We start from the raw sequence: 9,120 nt of genomic DNA, 5'->3' as shown, positions 1-9,120 counted from the left end.
TGTGGGTAGAAAGTCTATGAAAAGTTGTTGAAGGAGGAAGATTCTTATCCTGAGGTTGTCCATCAAGAGATAAAGAGGGAAATCTTGTAGATGATTGCCACAAGGGAGAAATCTGGTGAATCTAGTCCAAGTTTTGGTCAAATTTTACCTCACGTGCTGGACTTTATTCCCAGAACAGCTTCCGAAGCTTGGACAGCTTCCTTTAAAGTTCGAACCAAATAATGTAGCGGACTCATTGACCCCATGGAATTGGGATTGTCCAACTCCATTAAGTGGGAAAGATTCTATGGCACAGAATCCACAGGTCCCAACAGTGATATTACCCACTCTCTTAGATGGGTTTTTAGCAAAAAGTCATCTTGGAAGTCATTGTTCTAACAGTGTCTCCAACCATATAACTACGTGGAAAGTGCTAAAATGGAGGAAGCTTGTCTCTCAAACTGGGCTGAGAAGAAATGCCCATGGGTGGGTTGATCTTTTGGGTCCTGTTTGATCTTTGATCGAAATATTATCTACAGTGTATGTGTGGAGATTCTGGACTTGGTGGGCCTCTGATGGGATAATGGAAGTTTGTTTCTTTATTGTGTTGGGTAGATGAGAAAGTGCCTTGGAAGGGAGATCTCGTTGCCACAGGGCACGGATGTGGCTTTGAGTCTGGATGGCTCTTGGAAAGGTTCAGACCGATCTTAAAATTTATAGCAAAAGTTTGTACCTCTTTGTTCAGAGGCAGCCGATTGGCTCTGTCAAAGATGCTCCCGGAGGCTAACAACATGGAGTGTCTATTCTTAGTTACTCTTTGTATGTTTCTCTGGGGAACGTGGCTTGCTACTGTCGGAAGCAGGGTGCTGAACTTGAGATCTTGTTGGTCTCCTTCAGCACAGCAAGCTACGTTCATAAAACATGCTGTCTATTCTTTCTATTCCTTCTTTGTAGTAATTAAGTTCCCCCTCCACTCTTAGCTCTTTCATCATTAAAGCATATCCATCTTTGAAGCATTTACTGTGTCGTTGTCCTTCATTTTCTGCTGTACATTTACTTTCATAGTCACCGGAAAAAAATACATACCGTTGTGGATCATAAATGCAGTACAGGAGGGATGCCAAATTACTGTCCAAAAGGTGCAGGTGAGATTTCTGAGATGCCACAGACCTTACCTTTTCATAGAGGTGTCTGCTGCCTCCTTATCTCTCTGTCTCCTTATCACACTGAGCATGTGTTGACTGGATAAACCCAGAATGAAGGGACAAGAGAGAGAACAGAGATATGGACCCATTATAGCCACAGTCTAAGTATTCACTCGCCATAAATGAGTCTTTCAGAGTCTTTTCAATGTGAAGCACTCATTGTAAGAATACTGAATGTGCCTGTGTATCTTCACATGCAAATGATGGAAACATTTAACAGGGAGAGAGGCAAAAATCCCAAAAGAACCCACAGAGGAATTAAAATCGTCAATGGCTGCGAAATCCTGGCTAGTGTGCATGCGTATGGATGTGCGTGTATGTGTCTACATCTGTATAAGAGAGAGGGGTCTCCAAAGTGGATAGGGCTCAAAATAGTGGTTTCCAGCCTTGGGTATCCAGATGTTCTTGGAATAAAACTTCCTGAACCTTTCAACCCCAGCTCTGCTAGTCAGGATTTCTGGGACCCAAGATTGGGGAACCACTGTTCTATAAGAGCAGGAGAATGTCAAGTTATTTTGGTTACTGTGTTGAGCCACAGAATTGTGAATTCAACAACTCCGAACATCTATGATCCAAATAAAATATCATGTTCTATTGGAACAGCAGGTTTTCCTCCACTTGTTGAACCCTTCATGGACCACACTTATCAACCTTGGTTCCCCAGAGATTCTTGAACTCAAAACTCCCAGCAGCCTTTAGCACTAGTTGTGCGGGCCAGGCTATCTGGGAATTGCAGACCAAGACATCGGAAGACCTAAGGTTAGGAACCACTGACTTCAGACAATACGATATCCCAGATCCTGGTTGTCTGGAACCTTCAGAAGAAAAATTCCACCCACAGCGATGTTTTCACGGTACACTCGGAGATAAAAAGAGAGGCTTAAAACATAAACAGTCCTTTCTATAATCCTGACACTCCCTCTTTCCAAATTACAGATACCTCAAGTTACAAATGCTGCGGGGAACCTCACTTTGTTTCAAAAGGGAGAGTCAAACTTGGAAAATATTTGACGGGGGAAAAAAGCAAAACAATAACTAAGCATAGTCCAATGCTCGTTTGAAGTTTTATTGCATGGCACATAAGAGTTTTAGAGAGTGATAAATACTGCTCCAACCCTTTTCCCTAGGTTCAGACACAGTTAGAGCAGAGGAGGTTTTTATGCCTTTCTTCTCCTCCAGAACTTTTCTGCTTCTTCCAGACAATTTATACCAGAGGGACAGAAATTACGTTTTAGTGAAAGCCATAAACAGATTCCATTGGATTAGTAAGACAAAGAAGTATCAATGTGGCCATCAATATGAGGGAAAACGTCATCCCAGCTCTGTGTCTTTCCTATCTCATGAAGCCAGAAGATGTCTGTTGGTTCCTCAGCCTCTTTGAAGTCTTATCAAGCTGCTGGTGCATCATCTACCTCCTGGACGACCCCAGAAGGTCTACCATAGTCCATAATAGCCCCCATTATAACGTCTCGATGGGAAGATTCTCCTAGCACCATAGCCACACCTGTAGGATCTAGGATTATAACAGCCCCCTCTGTTGGTGTATCGGTAGCCGTAACTGCAGGGCTGGAGGGAAGACGAGCCATAACGAGAGCCACAGCCGTAGCCTGAAAGACCCTGGGGAGCATAGCCACCGCTGCCAAAATTGTAGCCATAGCCTCCATGAGGGCTGCAGGGATCGTAGCAGCTGAAGCCCGGGGAGTAGCCGACCGGACGGCCGTAACCCTGCGGTGGATAACAAGGCTCATAGCATGGTTGGTAGTAGGGTTGATAACTCGGCTGGTAGAAGGGTTGATAGCATTCTGACTGCCTGTAGAAAACCATCTTCCCGGGCAGGAGACGTAGATCTGGAACGAAAGGAAGAACAATGGGGGTGGGGGGGATTCAAGGAGATCAGCTCTACGTTATTTAATTGAACGTTCCACAAGCTGATTGGGACCTTGCCCAATGAAAGGGTCTCAAATGGCTTTATCAAAATCAACCCCTACCTAGAAAGAGCAGTTTTCAACCAATGAACACAGGCAACTGTGCAGAGCGAACATAACCCAAAACATCTGCATATGGGAAAAGATGAAGATAGGCAAAGAGGCGTGTGTCTTAATGGTGATATTTCACTAGTGGTCTCCATGCCTGTTGTCAGCATTCGCCAGTGCTGAATGATTGCTTGGGAGCCATGTAAACATATGAAAGTCAGAGATAGAAAAGGGAGTAATTTGGATACAAATTGGCAGTTTTGCACAGAACCTCATTCTTGCCAATGTGAGAAGAGTGGCAAGGCTGTCAGAGAATCCATGGATGTTCTCACTGGTGAGGACAAGAAGATGTTAATTCTTTGTTCTTTGGTGGACAAAGTAAGGATTTATGTTCCTAACGTGGGTTGGTTGTAAGGTGTCAATTAAAGCCATGGGCTGTGCAAAAGCACAGGATTGGCTCTATTCTCTTATTGTGGGATGCATCAAAGTCCAAACATGCCTTGCCCAAAAAGCCAAGATTTGGAAGTACTAGTGGTGCCAGCCTACCCCATTTCCATGGAGCAATCCCATAATCACCTATGTTGAGACCATCTCATATGACATGACAGGTCAGCTCACTTCTGAATAAATATGCATAGGATGGCATGGTTTGGATTAAATGACACAACTTGGAAACAGTCCATTAAAATGGGTGCCGTTGGCTGTGTACATAGTGAGCTTTAGAAGAGAGAGCTCCACCTGTCCGTCAGCGTTTCCATTTCATCTTGGAAGCCTAGCCTTCAACGCGTCTTTCCCTGCTGCAAATTTAACTATCATTCCCGAATGACTTGTCTTTCGAAAGAGCCTCAGACCTTTCACAGTCTTTCCTCCTCTCAGGGTGTGGCGTAATGTAAAATTATGGACACAGGTGGGAAATAAATAGAATTAAAACAAACTAAAATGTTACAATGCTTAGACAAGATTTGACCGGAAGAGGGCTATATCAATAGCATTATCTTGGACATTTGCTAGTAATTTTCTTGTACATGTGTTGGGACATAAACTACATGCAGAAAAGTGCTGCATGGATTGAATTTATTTGTCCTGTATCAAGTAGCCCCATTTTCCTTGATTATTCTTATATCTAGCTCCTTCACTTTGAAGTCTACTAAGTGACTTCCATATGGTCCCAGCTAGAGTCGTACGAGTTACAGATGCACAACTTTATCATCCCTCCAGCTTGAGGCCGTAGTCCTACAGCAAGTTCCGCTGAGCTGGGCGAGATTTACTTCTGAGAAGGCAAACCTGGGAATATGCTGCAGATACAGGAAGCAAGTCTGGGTTGTGGGAACCCAAGAAGATAGTTTTTGGGTGCTCCAGGAAAAACAGGAGGAAAGAAAGCGCCACCCCCAACCCAAAACACATTCAAGAGAAGCAAAGAAATGTCTACTGTGTTTTGTTTAATGCAACATTCAGTGGAGTCGACAGACTCCCTTCTCATTCTAATTACCTAGGAAATGTCCAGAAAGTTTTGAAAGGTTGAACAGAATGTCCTCACTGAGGTCTGGACAATTATCATCACAGTCAAGTCAATTCTGATTTATGGCAACTCTTTGCAGGGGTAGAGAATGCTCAACACTGGTTTCCCATTGCGTTCTTCTGAGGGGGTGTCTTGGGACAGTACAGCTTGCCCAAGGCCATGTAGGCTGGATCTTTTCCACCATGGGAATTCAAACTCCCAACTTGTGATACCACAGCCACATACCTAAACTACGGAGCTATTTGGCTGGATAAACGCACTGATGTCTAATTTTTAATTCTCGTTGGCTTTTTTTGTAGACCAGACAACCAAAGGGCTTTTAAGACTAATTCCTCAAAGCCATTTCCCTCCTATTGGATCTAAGCAGTATTTATACAACTTCAGATAGGGTCTGTGCAAAGAAAAACAAATCAAATGCTACTTACCGGAGTCACTGAGGCGATGGAAAGGCGTTTTGAGGAGAAAGTCATTGTTAACAAGCTTATATGACTTCCTCGGCACCCTAAGGGGCATATGAAACATCTCTTCGTCCTGTAACTCTTAATTATCTAGCTAACAAAATGTGCTACATGAAGCTTCTCAGACAGCTTTAATTATTTTTTTTCCTTTTATACAAAGTTGTCTGTTCATTATCCAGACTGTGCACGATATTCTGGCAGGAGCTCAAAAACAGTCATAGAGGAATGATGCAAAACTCTTTTTTAATTCCTTTTTAAACAACAACAGCATCAAATATCAAAGGGCTTTATAGCTGCCTGAACAGGTAATCTCCAGAGCATCTTCCCAAGGTGCGTTATGAAGACTGGCAGAGATAAGAGGACAAAAGGAATAAATTAAAATGAATCCAGAAAATCAAGAATCCAGATATTTAAAGGCAATTAAGCTCATTTGGGTTCCCCCCCCCCGCACATTGACATCATGGGCAAATGCTATTTTAGGCTGCATTAAAAGAAGTATAGTCTCCAAATCCTATGAGGTACTCGATCTCCTTCAATCCGCACTGGTTTTGCCTCATTCTGGGCACCACACTTTGAGAATAATATTTGTTTAAAATCACATTGTATAAGAACCGTGAAGTGATTTAATGACTAGCTAGAATTGAAAGAGGTATCCATCTGCTGCTGTGTGGAGCTTATGAGTGAACTGCATAAAATTAAAAGGACATGCATTTATTTTGGATCAGGCAATGGTGGACTCAAATTCCCCGCCATCTCTACAGTTCCCTGGCTGTTCTTCTTGGACCTAGCGTATTCCATCATTCCAGTGTAGACCAGTGGTTCCCAGCCTTGGGTCCCCAGATGTTCCTGTATTAAAATTCCCAGAAGCTTTCACCACTAGCTGTGTGGGACAGGATTTCTGAGAATTGCAGACCAGGAACATCTGGGGACCCAAGGTGAGGAATCATTGGTTTAGAAGATAATTGGAAGAAGGAGGAGAAGAATTAGGAGGAGGAAGAGGAGGAGACGAAGACGAAGACGAAGACGAAGACGAAGACGAAGACGAAGAAGAAGAAGAAGAAGAAGAAGAAGAAGAAGAAGAGGAAGAAGAAGAAGAAGAAGAAGAAGAAGAAGAAGAAGAAGAAGAAGAAGAAGAAGAAGAAGAAGAAGAAGAAGAAGAAGAAGAAGAAGAAGAAGAAGGCGGTCCTTCAAAAGTAAGGGTGGTATGTGAACATGGATAAAGGGAATCTCACCGTAAAATCTTGGCTTCTAGCCATCCATGCCCAAGTAATACCAGCCAATTTACAAATCAAGCCAAGGAAGTTCATCCTAAGCCATTTTTCCAACACATCAGATCAAGATCTACACCCACAGCTGTGCAAAAGCAGAGAGAGATTTAAAAAGCCTTAATTCTCAAGACCTGCAAGTCTGGTGACTTGCAGAATGGAGCGGTTGAAATGGGTAGATGGCCACACCCTGATCCAAACATTTTTGGTCCATTCAACCAGATTTCCATCCTTCCCTCCAGAAGTCAGCATCACACACACACACACACACACACACACACACACACACACACACACACACACACACACGCACGCACGCACGCACGCACACACACACACACACACACACACACACACACACACACACCCTGGGGCTGGTCTTTTGTGCAAGTATGGTCCTGCTTTGCCTACATAAGCTATGGAACTCATGGCATGAACACAGAGACCATTGAAACCCTTTGCCCTTGCAACAATTTTCTCCCAGAAGCACCCATGAAATGTTGTTTCAGGAATGGTCTGAGACAGAGGAAAGAGCTACAGACAGAAGGAGTAGGCAGAAAGGGAAGAGAGAGATGAGAGGTGGATCAATGTACATGCCATCACAACAGAAGTTATCAATGGTGACCACAAAACCACCCTACACAAATATGAGCAGTGATTCATCTCTAAAATGGTTCATTGGGAATTGGTTACATGTCATGTAACTTTGAATCATTCGATCTCGTGGTGATGGAGGAGGAGGCAGAGACGCTGGTGAGCCATTCACCTGCAATGGCTCACGATGAAGGCGGTTTTCTTTTGCTTTTGTGTGTGTTGTATTTTAGACATCACTGTTTGTGGTTTGAGGAAACTTAGCTCCCTTTTAATCTTTTGACACAAATTAACCACCTCCCACAAATGCTGTTCATTGAGCCTCTGGGAATATGGAAGAACGTGAAGCAGCCAACACACAACTCCTATACCAACGTCGGTCAGCCATATTTTCTTACCATGTCACTTTCCTCCTCCATCTCCTGCTCATGATCACCCCCACCTTTCTTCTTATTTTTCATTACTTATTGCCTTCTATTTGGCTCTGGTTTGGCCTCATCTTGAGTACTGTGTCCAGTTTTGGACACCACACTTTGAGAAGGAGGCCAACAAACTGGAACAAGGTCAGGAGAGGGCAACAAGGATGATCAGAGGACTGGAAACCAAGCCCTGGGAGGAAACTCTGAAAGAACTGCTCATGTTTAGCTAAAGGTAAAGGTTCCCCTTGACAATTTTTGTCCAGTCATGTTCGACTCTAGGGGGCGGTGCTCATCCCCGTCTCCAAGCCATAGAGCCAGCGTTTTGTCCAAAGACAATTTTCCGTGGTCGAATGGCCAGTGCGACTTAGACACGGAACGCTGTTACCTTCCCACCAAAGTGGTCCCTATTTATCTACTCGCATTTGCATGCTTTCGAACCACTAGGTTGGTGGGAGCTGGGACAAGCGACGGGTGCTCCCTCCGTCATGTGGATTCGATCTTACAGCTGAAGATCTATAGACCTTACAGCACAGAGGCTTCTGTGGTTTAACCACAGACTGAGTGGAGATAGGACAGCACTTTTCGAATCCTTGAAAAAGAGTCCTACAGAACAGGGGGAGGATCTGTCCTCGATCATTCCAGAGTGCAGGACCCGGGGCTCAAGCTACTGGAAGCCAGATTGCAGCTGAAGATCAGGAAAAACCTCTCAAGTGTTACAACAGCATGACGATGGAACCAATGATCTTGGGAGGTGGTGAGTGCTCTAATGCTGGAGTCATTGAACATTGGACCACTGTCTGTCCGATCTGCTTTGATTTGGATTCCTGCCTTGAGCAAAGGGTTGGACTTGATGACCTTAGAGGCCCCTTCCTACTCCATGATTGTCTCCTCCTCCTCCTCCTCCTCCTCTTTCTTGGAAGAGGATGGCCAACATCTTCATTGTACCTAAACCTATTTTTATAGACTAACAGCCTTCTCCGGTATTTTGTGAATCTGATGAAACACCACAAGGAGCTTATTACAGATCTGGAAAAGGTAAAGAAAGAGAAGGAACACAAGCATTTCAAAGCACTGGGGCCAGTCTCTACAAAAATCTCTTCTATATGATTGTCGTTCCCCCTGAAACTCATTAAGCGCACATTACTGGAGGGGGGGGCTGGCTTGATCACCTGCACAAGTAAAATGTGTTTCCTTTTTTTAAAAAAAAATTCCACGTACATGCCAATTAAATTTTATTGATTTCTTCCAAACCCAAGCGAGAGGTGAGGCTCAGAGTTGGGGAAACTGTGTATAGAGCAATATGGAAAAATTAAAAATACAGACAGAGAGAGGGAGGGAGATAAAAAATATAATTAAATGGTCTACTTGTTGGAGTTGACTCATATGATCATGGAGCCATACTGTTGGATGTTGTTTTCTAGGTCAACCTGTTCAAAACCCTTAATAGGAAATTAGGAGGCAGCATTTCCCCATCAAAGGGATGGTCCAGCCTCTGCCTGAAGCAGTGGCAGATGGTCCCCAATGGGTTTCGGAGCAGGTGGATCCCAGAATAGCAGACTAATAACTTTGTGCTGAGACCAAAAAAAAAGAATATTCTTCCATAATTGATGTGTGTTTATGTGGCTGAAACCCTGTCACACAGCTGTACGTGTGTCATGCAACCTTGCCGAAACCATAGAACAGAGTTTACTCAGGTGGAAGGAATATCCAC

General features: G+C 43.8%; 1 long non-coding RNA gene across 1 annotated transcript; it reads right to left on the bottom strand.

The window, feature by feature from the left end:
- Positions 1-340: 340 nt before the first annotated feature.
- LOC140702861 (uncharacterized) lies at positions 341-5,184 on the bottom strand. The gene is made up of 2 exons (XR_012082125.2): positions 5,102-5,184; positions 341-3,031 (listed from the first exon to the last, which is right to left on the bottom strand). It is a non-coding gene; the product is annotated as an uncharacterized LOC140702861 (long non-coding RNA).
- Between the last annotated feature and the right edge of the window lie 3,936 nt (positions 5,185-9,120).

Source organism: Pogona vitticeps, chromosome 15 (genome assembly GCF_051106095.1).
Source record: "Pogona vitticeps strain Pit_001003342236 chromosome 15, PviZW2.1, whole genome shotgun sequence".
Lineage (NCBI taxonomy): Eukaryota > Metazoa > Chordata > Lepidosauria > Squamata > Agamidae > Pogona > Pogona vitticeps.
This window is presented reverse-complemented; position numbering and strand designations above follow the sequence as displayed.